Source organism: Camponotus vicinus, unplaced genomic scaffold, assembly GCF_025532165.1.
Source record: "Camponotus vicinus isolate PSW18456_S1 unplaced genomic scaffold, iyCamVici1.0 SCAF_3, whole genome shotgun sequence".
NCBI classification, from domain to species: domain Eukaryota; kingdom Metazoa; phylum Arthropoda; class Insecta; order Hymenoptera; family Formicidae; genus Camponotus; species Camponotus vicinus.
The window spans coordinates 14,282,853-14,298,428 of NW_028141967.1; the positions used below are offsets into that span (position 1 = coordinate 14,282,853).

Sequence of the window (15,576 nt, forward strand, 5' to 3'; positions counted from 1 at the left end):
TACAAATCACTAATTACATTCAGATTACAAATAGATAATAAATTTGAATTGTCGCATCTGAATATAATATTAGCTAAATTAGCTTGAATGTTAATATTTATAATATCTATCAAATAAAAATGCTCTAAGTATGTACCTAATTTTAATCTATATAATATATATGTGAAGTATATGAATTTTATATAAATTCTTATATGTACATGAAATTATATATAGAATACATATAGAAGGAAAACATATAGAAGACTGATTTAAAGAAGTAAAAAAATTATTCATATATTTACAAAAACTTACCGGGTTTTCTCTTAATACGTTAGTTTAATGTTGGAAGGTTCGTCGATTTGATGACGCAAATGTATTATTAAAATAAAAGAAGTATTTTCTTCATTTATAAAAAAATTATTTTCATTTATAAAAGAATTATTTTTAATTATTACAAATGGAGCATATGCGTTTATGATTAGGAGTAGAATTAAAATATATTTTCAATCAATTATCAAGCTAATTTGCTCTTACTTTATTAAGTTTATGATGATAGATGATATGTTCTCGATTTGCAACAATTGAGAATGAATATCGAAAAATGAATATTTTACTAGATATTTTATGGTTTATATAAAATTAAGAAATTATTTCAAGCCTCATAACTCGAATAGTACTGAATGAGGAAATACTTTATTATAGTGTTTTGGAAAGCTCTCGAGATAAGCTACAAGAATAAGTAATAAAAAATAGGGGTTCCCATTTAAAAAACGGAAGTTGACCTTCAAATGACCTTGAAAATGACCTTTAATGTCGAATCCAAGAGAGAGAGAGAGAGAGAGGGAGGGAGGAAGGGAGGGGGAGAGAGAGAGGGAGGGAGAGAGAGAGAGAGAGAGAGAGAGAGAGAGAGAGAGAGAGAGAATCGCAAATTCGTCATTTCTCATTTATATTAAAATTTATTTGATATACGTAAGCACCTTGCTATTGTTACGTCCCGGTTACAAAATAATAGAAAACTATAATACCGAGATGGATAACTTAATTATTTTTATTTTAATGCCTCCCGTATTTTTCAGTCACCCTGCATTCACCGGGTTTACTGGGGATGAGGGAGATTATGATCTATTATCAAATTTAAAATTAAATTCTAAATAAAGATAAACGGAATAAAAAGATAAAATAAAATAATATAATATAACTAAATGATTAGATTAAATAAGAAAACGCAATTGATCATAAAGTAATGTCGAAAGAATGAATAAAATTAAAATAATCAATATTAACATAAATATTATTAACTCAATCATTTCATTTATTAATAAATGATAATAATCAAATAATGATAATGAACTCAAATAATAGGATAATTAACAATTATAAATTATAGTAATAATTATGAATCGTACAAAATAATTATATCAAGAAAAATAATAATGACAAAATTATGTTAAATAATCCAATGGAAATTAAATTAATGGCATTAATTATAATAATTATAATATGATAGAAAAAGATTAAAATAATTTTGACTCACCTAGTTTCTAATTATTCTTTACTTACTAAGAGAATAATTGATATTCTTCCTTCCTTCTAGATCGGTCAGAAATATCGCTCGAAATTCAGAGATCCTGCAGTGTGAATTTCCCAATGGATAATGGATTTCAAAATTCGGCGGTAAAGAGTGGTTTTTAGTAAAATCTTTCGTAAACTTTCCAATTAACTATACATTTATATTGTACAGAATAGAAGTGTATAAGTAGTTACAATCAAGTCAGTGAATAATGCAGTGGACAATCAGCGAAAATCAGAGTACGTCTTAACTGTAAGTCGGAGAAAAAACTTCTGGTCCTCCGTGACAATGCCGGTAGACGCTGGTCCTCCTTAGTACGATTTGGTGGGGGATTAGATAATGTAAATTTCGTCATCTTCTTTGTCCGTTGGAATATCGATCGGCCAGAGCTTGGTATGCGGATGTTATGTTTAGCTGATTAGCGAGAGCAAGTCGCCGTGTGAAATATATGAACGAATCCTCTTAATAATATTACAATTCTATTGCAGGCTTAGTTCCTCTTTCCAAATTTGGCTATGTACAATTTTGAATTTTGCTCTTATTACTTAATTTCGATATTACTTAAGTGGAATATTTAATTAACCGAAAATTTACAAATGATGTCATAACGAGGGAATGACGACGGTCGTTATCTATAGTTATGATTTACATTCCATAATAGATAAAAGCGCTCGAATCTTAAGGCGTTTCAATATCGCTCCCTTGTACAATGCATTATTCGTTGATGAACGTATAATTCTTTTTATATAAGTATCCTTATAAAATTAATACTATAACTCTAATAAATTTGGTTAAAATAATTATTTAAAATAATTAAAATATAAAAAATAAATAAAATATAATTAAAGATAAATGTAATTATGATGCTAATGTTAACAAAAGATGATATTTCCTTCAATCTTGCTCTTTTGTAATTAGATGGAATTGCACAAATTTTAATAAGGTAAAGAAGGAATCCACTTATATGGTAAAAGAAGAAAATTATTGATCGGGACGTCACACCACCCTCCTTAAGATACAAACAAATACCGATATAATTTTATTGAGGGATTTGTTCACTTCCATCTAATTTCGTTCTTAAGTCCCGAAAAGAATAAACTACAGGTATGGCTTGCATAGGTTGTGGCTGTGTTTGTATGTTTTCTGGTTGTGGATTAGGTGCAGTTGCATTAAGAGTATCTTCTTTGGATCGCGTTTCGCTATGTAGTTGTTGGTTGGAATTTTTGTTAGCAAGATATAACAATAAGTGTGTGAAAGAACTCCAAATCGCTCCTAACAAGTGTATGCTACATCCATACGCTGTATGTAACGCATATCCGTGGATCAAAGTGTCAAATATGATTTTAATTAATTTAAATATCATGAATATTCCGAGGACTCCGGCTGTTGCCGTACCGAAAACTGTAAAGCCGTTCCAAATTTTTGATAGAGCACTATCGTAAATTTTGTCCAAGAAGTTCTCATCTAATAAGTTTTTTAAAGATACTGTGTCTGAAGGAATCGATTGTCCTGTAAAGCCTCGAGCGATGGTATATAAGACGGCACTCTTTTCAGCAGGAAACATGATATGATCTCTTAATTCATCTAAATCTCCTTGAGAATAAATACCGCTAGAAACCAGGGATTTTGGCGACAAATACTTCCAAGAGAGTTTAGTTAGTGGCTTGATTTCGCGCGGTGATGTTGTCATAGAAGGCATTGGATTGAATTGCATCCATGTTTCATCTATATTATAAAGTATCGGAAGTAACGAATTACAGTCTCTAATGGTGTGATGTTTCGTGATAATTCGCGATTTTGGTGTCATGTATAATGACGCGTTCCTAAGTGTAATCGGTAATTCTGTATTACAAGTGTTTGTTTTGCGGAGAGTAACTTCAACAGGTATGCATTTGATCACGTGAATTGCTTCATCAGCAGCCACGGCCATATAGCCGGGGGTTTTCATAAGCCTAAATGCGAATTCGTCAGGTAGTATCGCAGCCAGTGATAATGTATTTTGGATTACTTGCTTTTCCAATTCACATCTTTACAGAATGATATCTTGATAGAGTGTAGTTATTTGATTTCTTATATGCCTTTCGACATATACAAACTTCGAATTCACATAGGCAAACATATCTAGATTTTGTACAGCAGTTTTTGATTTAGTTTTAAAAGTGTTTCCTTTCTGAGTTTCGAAAATAAATAATTTAGGATGTTCAGTTCCTAATAATGTGTATCCGCAAATAGTATGTTTACGTGCTTGCAGAAAAGAGAATGTTGTATCTTGTGTCTCTACGGTGAATATGGTAGTGTGTTGTGTTCCAAGTGAACCCTGGAATTTAGTAGCGGTTCCTTCAAATAAGACGTCATATGCCTCAAACCCACAAGCGGTTATAGGCACACTTTGCCAAAAGGTATATCCATCGTCCGAGTCTATACAGGTTTCTTCACTTAAATCGCAAACAGTACCGGATCTTAGCATCACCTTTCCTGCGGTTAATTTTACAGGTATATATGAAGATTTTAACGAAATTTTTACGGTTGCTTGTACGATTACATCGTCCCATGTACCATAATAATCTGAATATTGGACGCCCTTGCATGTTCCGTCTACATTTATTTTTCCTGCCATAGTGATACTACGATAATAAGTGTTATTAGATTTTAGTTACTAGATTTAGCCCGTCTATTATATTAGAGTCTCCTATTTTAAGTAGTCCCTCTCTATGCATTTGAATGCATTTACTACGTGAAGTTTCTTGTAAGTAGCTTGCGTATCCGTTTTGTACGACAGAGACATGAGAGTGCATACCGCAATAATATATGGTTCGCATAATTTCTACTTTACATTGTATGACTTCGGTGTGAGTATAACTGGATAATTGTAATAATTGTATATATGTATTGTTAATTGTTTGTGTGTCTATAGTTAGATCGCATTCACCTGGCCTAAGTAGAGAGACTGTTGTTACGTTGAGGTAGGTTCCTCCGCAATCGTACGTAATAATGGCTTTTGTGCCGGAGAGCAAGGTTGAAGTCAATATAATGACGATTATTGCCTGCGAGTAAAATAATATATAATTAATTAAAGTATTGATATAAATACAAGTATCGGTAGATTATTTCAATTTTGGATCCGGGGATCCGGGCTGCGTTTACATTTTAATTAAATATCGCTTTCCTTCATCCCGGATCTGTGGGTGTGGTCTTTGATAACTTCAATTTATTGATATGTACTACATGCGGCTTTCCTTTGAAGTTAATTTTTACATTATTCATAGGTAACATTTCAAGAATTTTGTATGGTCCGGAATATTGATCAGAAAATTTATTCCTTATAGGTTCTTTTAACAAATCAACTTGATCACCTGCTTTAAAATTTTTAGTATTCAATTTTCTATCGTAATGTCTTTTACTTTTTTTCCTTTGATTTTGTTAGATTTTCTTTAGCTAATTCCCAAGATGAAGTTAAAGTATTAAACAGTTTGGTTAGATAGTCTGGGTAAGCTAAATCTTTATATTCTTCCAAAATGTTAATAGAGGAAGGTACCCTAGGAAGATGACCGAAGACTAAAGCATATGGTGTGTAATTAGTACTTTCATGCACAGAAGTATTATAAGCAAACATGGCAGTCATTAAGTGTTCATCCCATTCATTATTGCGGTTAGTATACATTTTTAAATACTCCGTTAGCACGTGATGGGAACGTTCGATTGAACCGTTTGATTGAGGATAGTATGCTGTAGTGCGGCATTGTTTAATTTTGAAATAAGAAGCAATGGCCTTCATTAGGGAGGTGAAAAAGGTAGGAGCCTGATCAGTCAGCAAGGCTCGAGGAGCTCCATAAATACAAATGAAATCTTTTACGAATGCTTCGGCGATTGAAAGGGAATCTGCTCTTCTTAAGGGTGAGGCTACTGAGTATTTCGTTAAGAGGTCCTGCATTGTTAATATGTACGAGTAGTTATTGCGTGTAGTAGGTAAAGGACCCACTATGTCCATAGAAATTTTATCAAATGCTGCTCCTGGAGTGTCGGTTATCAACATGGGTTGCCTCGTCTTGATTCTAGTTAGTTTCTTAATTTGACAGTCTCTACAATTTTGAATATAATTTTGAATATCTTGTTTCATTGTTGGCCAATAATAATTTTGACGGATTCTATTATATGTTTTATTTACACCTTTGTGTCCTCCTATTTTTGTCGCATGCTTTTCATATATTAAATTTTTTCTCTCATCTAATTGAGGGCAGCGTATTAAAGATTTACAAACTGTTAAAGTTATCGGTTGATCATCTAAAAATCTTTTTAAAGTTTTATATAGAAAATTCCATGGTACCGCATCATAATAATCCGTTTGTGCTAAACTAACAGAAGTTAACCTTAATTCTTGGATTACGTCAGTTAAAGATCGTATACAATTTATAATTCCCTCACGCTCGATTTGCGTACGTGCATTAGCTTTAATCGGGAGAGCTATTAAAACTTTATTGTTTATATTAGTTACACGAGCTCTTTCAAAAGTTAAGTTATTGTATTTAGGAAATTTATTTGCTTTTTGGTAGTCCTTCGCGCCTCTATCAAAAGGGTCTCCATTTAAATCTATAAAAATGATATGATTGTCTTTTTGAGTTAGTAATGAATCGCGAGTTTCTTTTATTCTTAAAATTGATTCGTCATCATTAATAAAATTTGATTCTAGACTTGTTGATCTTCGTCGGAATCTATCTCGTTATCTGAGCTCAGGCAATCAGTAAGAAAGATTTGCGGATCATTATTTACAGTGGACGATAAAGCGGTGTTAGTATGTGTAAAGGAAGTAGGGTTTTGGGTAACGGTTTGATAAGATGATTCGTTGGAACTGTTATCCCAAACATGTAGAGAAGATAGTATAGTATTAGGTGGGTTTCTTGATAAAGCATCAGCTACGGTGTTAGTTTTACCCATTTTGTAATTGATTTCAAAATCATACTCTGATAGTTTTAACCTCCATTTCCAAAGACGGGAGCTCGGATCCTTAATAGAATGCAGCCAGACCAGAGGTTTGTGATCTGTTAGAATGGTGAAATGCCGCCCGTATAGGTAATGTCTAAAGTATGTTATACAGTAAATGATAGCAAGGCACTCCTTCTCAATGGTTGAATAATTCCTTTCGGCGTTGTTTAATACTCTGGAAGTATAGGATATTGGAAGATCTTTTCCGAGAGATCCTTGGCTTAACACACCACCAATAGCGTATCCACAAGCATCTGTTGTTAGAATAAAAGGTTCATTAAAATTGGGATATTGAAGGATAGGTTCCTTACAAAGTTCGTCCCTTAATACATTAAATGCCTTTTCCTGTAAAGGAGTCCATATAAAAGGTGTGTCCTTTTTTAACAAGTCAGTCAGTGGTTTTGCTATCTTTGAAAAGTTTTTAATAAATCTACGATAATAACCAGTCAAACCTAAAAACTGCTTAATGTTTTTCTGATTCCTAGGTATGGGAAAATTTTTAACCGCGATTATTTTATCCGGGTCTGGTTTAACGCCCTCTGAACTAATCACATGACCTAAGTATATCACTTCATGTCTTAAAAATTGACATTTCTCAGATTGAAGTTGTAGATTAGCTTCTCTTAATCTGTGCATTAGTTTTTCTATTTTTATTTTATGTTCCTCCAATGATCGCGCATATACTACTATATCATCTAGATATACAAATAGCTCATTTCCTTGCAGGCCTGTTAATACATTATCCATAAGCCTCTGGAACGTGGCTGGTGCATTTTTTAAGCCAAACGGCATTCTTTGACATTCATAGTGCCCATAGGGGGTAGAAAAAGCAGTCTTTGCCATATCGTTTGGACTCATAGGAATTTGATGAAAGCCCTGTGCCAAATCAAAAATAGAAAAGCACTTTGCGCTTCCTAACTGATCGAGAATCTCAATGATATTAGGCAGAGGATATGCATCCCCAATTGTTTTTTCATTTAATTTCCTGAAATCGATTACCATTCTCCACCTTTTCTCTCCTTCTATAGTCGACTTTTTGGGAACAATCCAAAGAGGTGCATTGTATGGAGATACAAAGGGTTTGATAATATTATTTTCTAGTAATTTATTTACTTGTTTATTGATTTTCTTCTCTATGGATTGGTGGATATCGGTACTGTTTAACGTGAATAGGAATATCGTCGGTGGTTGGAATAGAATGGCTAGTGGCATTAGAAGATTTTAACTTGCCTCCCGGTAAAAAGAAACAGTCTTCGTTCTTTTTCAATATAGCTTTTACATGTTCATTTTCTTCTTCGTTTAAATGGTTTAAATTGATTGAATCCTTTAATATGGTATAACGATCTTTAGTTTTTAAAGATGGATTCTCGATATTCAATTCCTCGGAACAATAAAGAGTCATGGAATTAGTAAGGTCAGTAGGACTAGTAGTCTTGGTGAGGTTACGAGAATCAATAGAAAAATCAGTGGAATCAGCGAAATCAGTGGAATCAGTGGAATTAATAGAATCGACGGGGTCGATTAAATTAGTAGAATAGTAATCAATCAGGTGCAGGTGGGCTCTAATATCATTCTGTAATCACTCTCAGTGACATTATATATTTTTAAATGCCCTTTACCTTGTGAATTAGCAACAAGTGCTTCGCCAAAGTATACTCCTTTAACGGGTTCGTAATATGGTATGTATCCTTCTTGTTTTTCTGGATTAGTAATATTGAATGCAGTTGTTACCACCGTTCGAGCTGGTAATTTTATTTCCTTTCTATCGTAAAATGGAATTACAATTTTTCCCACGGTTAATTGTCTTTTATCATAATCTAGAATAGCACGATTATCTTCTAAAAATTCGGAGTCCAGAATTCCATCACTGGGAATAGGTACATCATTTTGTATGACGTGAAATTTTGTTATCTTACCTACTATTGTAAAGACTACAGATCCTAATGTTCTAATTGAGACCTTAGAAATACCTCTAAGAATTAATACATCTTTTACGTCTATAGGTACATTATTTAAATTTTCTAACTTAATTATATTTATAACGGAACCGGAATCTATCATGAAATTACAGTATCCCTTTAAATCTTTACACGATAGTATAATCTTTGGCAACCGAGCGGGTTCTCTTAAATTTACTACCACTACTGTTGGGGACGATTCGGGAACGAAGTTAGTAACCTGATTTTTAATGGAAGAATTGTTCAGCCATTGATTATTATTGATTCCGCTTCGATCGGGTGCGCTGTAGCTTGTGCCGTATCCCGGGCCGCGCTCGCTACCGGGCGGCTTTCTGAGTTTTCCGCGTTCTGTAAAGAGTTTCGATATGCTAACTTTTTACAATTCGAAATGCTGTGTCCCGGATTTTTACAGTAGCGACATATGTCTGGAGAATTTGGTCCTGGTTGACCGGGAATTAAAGGTTTTATCCATGGTCGTGGAGCTAAATTAGAATTCTTTAAAATTGATTTCGGTGGTTCAGGATCAGGGAATTTTGTAGTTTGTATATCAGAACGTAATAATTGATTTGATTTTTGGGAGTTCTGACGTTCGCGCAATTTTTCTGCTTCTAAGCTTTTTGAGATCTTTACGGACCATTCAATAGCTTCGTCTAAACTATGTATTTGCCGGTGCTCAAGACGAGTTATTATATCGGATGGTAAACCATTAATAAAAGCTTCTAGGACTTCTTCGTCTATTTCGTGCCATAAGAGCACGGCTTGTTCCTTTACCCTGTCGTCTGCTTCCGTCTATTATAGCGAATTTCAAATCCTTTATTCTTCCGGCGTACTTTAAAATTGTTTCATTAGACGCTTTATAAGCATTAGCAAGTTCACCTCGATATTGTGCAATAGATTTGTTTGGTGCAAAGATAGCTTTTAATTTATCCAATAAATCAACTACGCGAGTATACATATTTCCTTCGGCAGCTTGGTAAGCATCGCCTTCTAGCTTATTAACAATAAGTTGAACTAACTGAGGTTCCTGTACAGAGGATAATAAATCGCGAGCGCGTTCACAAGAACGGGCGAATTGAAATACCGAAATTTTATATCCGTCAAAATTCGGAATGTTAGCGACAACATCTTTCAGTTTTAAGGTTGGCATTTGTATTGACACTTCGTTTTGAAGCGGCGCGTCCTGATATTCTTCATAGGCGGATGCAGCCCGAGAAGTTTCGTTTATGCGCTGTTCCAACGTATTAATTTGTTCCGGTAATTTTCGTAGTTGTGAAAGTTCGGTTTGTATTTGAGAAAGCATCTGCATTAAAGAATTTGCATCGATAGCTTCATTAGCGCGCCTTTCCATTACTTCGCGTTCATGTAATAAAGATTGATGTTGCGCACGCAATTGTTTTTCGCGTTCGTCAGGCTGCTTTTGTCTAATTTCTAACTCAGCATCTGCTGATGTTTGAGAACGAGTTGAGAGTGGCATTTTGTTTTAAAATTTTAAGAAAAGTCATTCAATTGCAAATAGAAAGTAAAAATGTAAATTACAAATAAAATAGGACCGTAATAAGATACACCAAAAATTTAACCAAACAGAATTCACCAAAGATAATTGCGAATTATGTTTTACCAAAGAAATACAAATTCTAGAAAGAGTATATAAAACACAAATATAAATACACCATATAATTTCACCATCAAATAGAATAATTTGACAATAGATCAATAACAATCATCCCACCGCTGCCACCAAAATTTGTTACGTCCCGGTTACAAAATAATAGAAAACTATAATACCGAGATGGATAACTTAATTATTTTTATTTTAATGCCTCCCGTATTTTTCAGTCACCCTGCATTCATCGGGTTTACTGGGGATGAGGGAGATTATGATCTATTATCAAATTTAAAATTAAATTCTAAATAAAGATAAACGGAATAAAAAGATAAAATAAAATAATATAATATAACTAAATGATTAGATTAAATAAGAAAACGCAATTGATCATAAAGTAATGTCGAAAGAATGAATAAAATTAAAATAATCAATATTAACATAAATATTATTAACTCAATCATTTCATTTATTAATAAATGATAATAATCAAATAATGATAATGAACTCAAATAATAGGATAATTAACAATTATAAATTATAGTAATAATTATGAATCGTACAAAATAATTATATCAAGAAAAATAATAATGACAAAATTATGTTAAATAATCCAATGGAAATTAAATTAATGGCATTAATTATAATAATTATAATATGATAGAAAAAGATTAAAATAATTTTGACTCACCTAGTTTCTAATTATTCTTTACTTACTAAGAGAATAATTGATATTCTTCCTTCCTTCTAGATCGGTCAGAAATATCGCTCGAAATTCAGAGATCCTGCAGTGTGAATTTCCCAATGGATAATGGATTTCAAAATTCGGCGGTAAAGAGTGGTTTTTAGTAAAATCTTTCGTAAACTTTCCAATTAACTATACATTTATATTGTACAGAATAGAAGTGTATAAGTAGTTACAATCAAGTCAGTGAATAATGCAGTGGACAATCAGCGAAAATCAGAGTACGTCTTAACTGTAAGTCGGAGAAAAAACTTCTGGTCCTCCGTGACAATGCCGGTAGACGCTGGTCCTCCTTAGTACGATTTGGTGGGGGATTAGATAATGTAAATTTCGTCATCTTCTTTGTCCGTTGGAATATCGATCGGCCAGAGCTTGGTATGCGGATGTTATGTTTAGCTGATTAGCGAGAGCAAGTCGCCGTGTGAAATATATGAACGAATCCTCTTAATAATATTACAATTCTATTGCAGGCTTAGTTCCTCTTTCCAAATTTGGCTATGTACAATTTTGAATTTTGCTCTTATTACTTAATTTCGATATTACTTAAGTGGAATATTTAATTAACCGAAAATTTACAAATGATGTCATAACGAGGGAATGACGACGGTCGTTATCTATAGTTATGATTTACATTCCATAATAGATAAAAGCGCTCGAATCTTAAGGCGTTTCAATATCGCTCCCTTGTACAATGCATTATTCGTTGATGAACGTATAATTCTTTTTATATAAGTATCCTTATAAAATTAATACTATAACTCTAATAAATTTGGTTAAAATAATTATTTAAAATAATTAAAATATAAAAAATAAATAAAATATAATTAAAGATAAATGTAATTATGATGCTAATGTTAACAAAAGATGATATTTCCTTCAATCTTGCTCTTTTGTAATTAGATGGAATTGCACAAATTTTAATAAGGTAAAGAAGGAATCCACTTATATGGTAAAAGAAGAAAATTATTGATCGGGACGTCACACTATACAGCACTGGTGCTACCGACATTTTGTGCACATAGCACGGAATAGAACCAGAAATTGTGCACCTTATATGTTATCCTCTGAGAACATTCGTGCACCTTGGCTTCGTAGTTTAGGTGCACGTTTTTAAGGTCCACAGAGGGCGTATCGCTTTCAGGGATCACCTAAAAGCGGGCCGTGACACCTCTCATTCTTCTGTCTGATATAATTAGGTCTATTGGTTTTCATAAAATTTCTGAAGTATAATGTATACTAGTGCAATAAATTTTTAGAGGAAGGTCTGAAGGTTTATTGCACTAATATACATTAGAGTTTTCTGAAGCTTCTCTATTACAACCGTTCTGAATGAAAAAAGACACAAAATAACTGCCACTTTATTATTATCGTCATGTATAGTTTTGCAAATGCAGATACTTATATATTCTTTTTTAATTGTTTAATAATCTCTTTAATAATTTTGTAAATAATTTGTAAGAAATTCTTCCTCGGCGCCTCAAGGCCGAGTGCCGAAGAACCCTTTACGTAGTTGAACCGCGCGGAAGGATCAGAGGATGGGATCACGAATGGTCAACGTTGAATGGTATGTCGTTGCGCAAGCGACACATTAGTGTGGCCCTTTGATTTGAAATCCTTGTAGTCCCGACAGCGGAGAGTAACGTTCGAGTTCGACTTGAGTTGTGTATTGTTCGAGAGGAAAGCGTCAGCGAGTTTTATGAAATCATTTCCAATTATAATAATATCACGTGGTATTTCTTCTCTCGAGTTTGTACGAGTTTGTATTCCTTACGTATCGCCCCGACATTTTTTTACAAATCTTCTCTCTCTCTACGACCTACGATATAACTTAAAATATTAAAAATTAATATTTTTTCCTTCTTTTCCTTTTTTAATATCTGTAACACAAGTAATATAAATAAACATTTAAAATAATCAAATATTGATATCATATATATTCATACTTACTACTTCTAATTTTAATTTTGGATAATTTTTTATATTTAAAATACTTATTTTCATAAATAGACAAAACCAACTTAGGTTTTCTTTTATATTACTTTTATTATCATATAATTTAAATCTGAAAGCATATGACTATGTCAATTTTAACCAATCATAAAGAATTAACCTTATTATCAAAAACGTTAATAATAAAACGTTAATGACTTACTTAATTATATTATAACTTTTTATCATCTATGATCTTTTCGTCTAATAAACAAGTATTTTTTACAGAAAATGAAGACGTTTATAAATTATAGTTTACTTTTTTAATAATATTATTAATAAAACCATTTACAGTGCATTGTTTATATGTTTATATGAACCTGAAAGCAAACAAAATAACAATAATAATATTAGGTGTATAACTAAGTTCCGGCCGTTTTTTTACTTGAAAAATGCATTTATTTTAATAAGAAAATGAATTAATATATTAATCAAAATATAATCCGTTTTCTATGACTTTTTCCCATCTTTTTTGCAAAAGTTGGATTCCGCGACGATAGAACGACTTGTTTTTTGAAGCAATCCATTGATCGATGCATGGACTTCTTCGTAATTGGAGAAGTGTGTATCGGCGAGCGCATGTTGCATTGATCGGAAAAGGTAATCCGATAGGGCCAAGTCTAGAGAATAAAGGCTGGTGCGACTTCGCATTCGAGCTCCAATAATTTTTTTACAATTCTTGCAACATGAGGTCGCGCGTTGCCATGCAAAAGAATCACTTTACGTCGATCACTGGCCTTTTTCGCATCAATTCATCATTCAATCGGTGTAATTGTTACTGGTAGTGGTCAGCCGTGACTGCTTCAGAAATCAATCGATGAGCTTCAGCTGCAGTTTTATTTAAATCAAAGTAGTGAAGAAGTATATGTCGAAAAAACAACTTATCACATTTAATTTTAAATTGATTCAAAAAATATCTCTTTCACAAAAAATGAATTTTTGCGAACTTAATTTTATTGACAAATGCCTAACTTCACTACATTTGCAGCTGGAGCCATTTAATTATGAGCGGCGGGAACTTAGTTATACTCCTAATATAATAAAATAATCAAAGGACACGATAATGTTCTCGCGCGCAATGCATCGCATATCGGATATATATATTTAGATGTTTCACCTAAAGTGGCTACTCTTTTATTTTTTTTAACTGAAAGAGACAATAATAGATATAAAATCAAATGTTTCAAACTTAACTCTATTGTGATTATAGTAGTTGCTCACAAAAGTTATCTGTTAATATATGAAGAGCATGCATAAGAATATTCATAAGAGTATGCATAATTTTTTATTTTATGTTGTCATTCAATTATAATATGATATTGTCATTTAATTATTATATGTTGAAGCGATTTGTTCAGTTTATTACTTATCGTGATATTCACCATTACTGATTACCAAACATAAATTTTAATAAATAATAATGTAATTTTTAAAAATTGAGAAATATTTTCTAATGATTTAATATTTTCTAATAATTTAATTAAGATATTAATTATTATTAATTAATAATTAGTAAACAAAATTTTCGGAATCCCTTAAAGCTTTGAAATAAGACTTTCATCTGATAATTCATTGCTATTATTGTGTCAATGATTTGTTCTATATAATTTATCCTTGACTTCTGAAGTTATTTTTTATTTTAAATTTAGAGTTAGAGATAAGATCAGATATTTCTTCGGTTTATTTAAACTTTTGTCTTGTCACTACATAATTCTCTCTCATTGCAATAAAATAATATACTCGTAATAAAAATGTACTATTTTCCTACAGTTATTGAAAAATATCAACATATATTAACACGTTAAGTGCGGAGTCGATTTTGTTATACTTTCCGTTCAGGCGGCGGCGTGCGCTCAACGGATGTTTGGGATAGAGTATAAACAGAAGATAACGCGCTCAACGCGATGACAATTTTGTTTCACTTTCCGTTTAAACTGTAAGAAAGGCTCAGTTAATGAAGAATAAAAGACGGAAAGATACGTGAAGTTCGAAAATATTATTCTGAATGTTATAATGTAAAATCATTCGAGCAGAAAAGTGTCAGAAATTTAATCAGAAAAGTCATCACTTTTTGTAATACATGTAAAGACAAACCTCATATCTGTTTAGAATGTTTCAATAAAATACATTAAAAAAGTGTAAAAACATATCTTTTTGTATTATATCATGTAATTGATAAATTACAACATTTATATTTTTAAGCTTGATACTGTCGGTCCCTAGAGACCGACGTCGCTTAACGTGTTAATCATATGTGTGTATGTATGTATATATATATATATATATATATATATATATATGTGCAAAAAATTAATAATAATAAATTTCAGAAAATAATACGACGTTATTTACAATATGTTCCATATATTTTTCAAATAATATGTTTATTTCAAATAATTGTTTGGAACCACTTCAAGTCCGTCTTCAAATGTAATAATATAATATAATAATTTTAATTATAAGAGCATATGTATATATATTTTTTAAATATATATATATATATATATATATATATATGTATATTAGAAAAAGTGGAGTATTTTCCTCAAATCATTATGCATTGAATATTTGGCAAGAAAATAAAAAGTAAAAACGTGTCATATGTACAATGAATTAATATACATGGACACTTAAAAAATAGTTAATATTAAAAAATAATACTTGAAAAAATAATTAATCTGTTTATTTAATGTTGAATTATAATGTTGAAAATTTATTAGTTTTTTTACTTATATGAATTAAATTAATT

At 31.7% G+C, this 15,576-nt stretch overlaps 1 pseudogene; it reads right to left on the minus strand.

Annotated features, from left to right (window-relative positions):
• Positions 1-2,591: 2,591 nt before the first annotated feature.
• Positions 2,592-6,530, minus strand: LOC145968733 (uncharacterized; annotated as a pseudogene).
• Between the last annotated feature and the right edge of the window lie 9,046 nt (positions 6,531-15,576).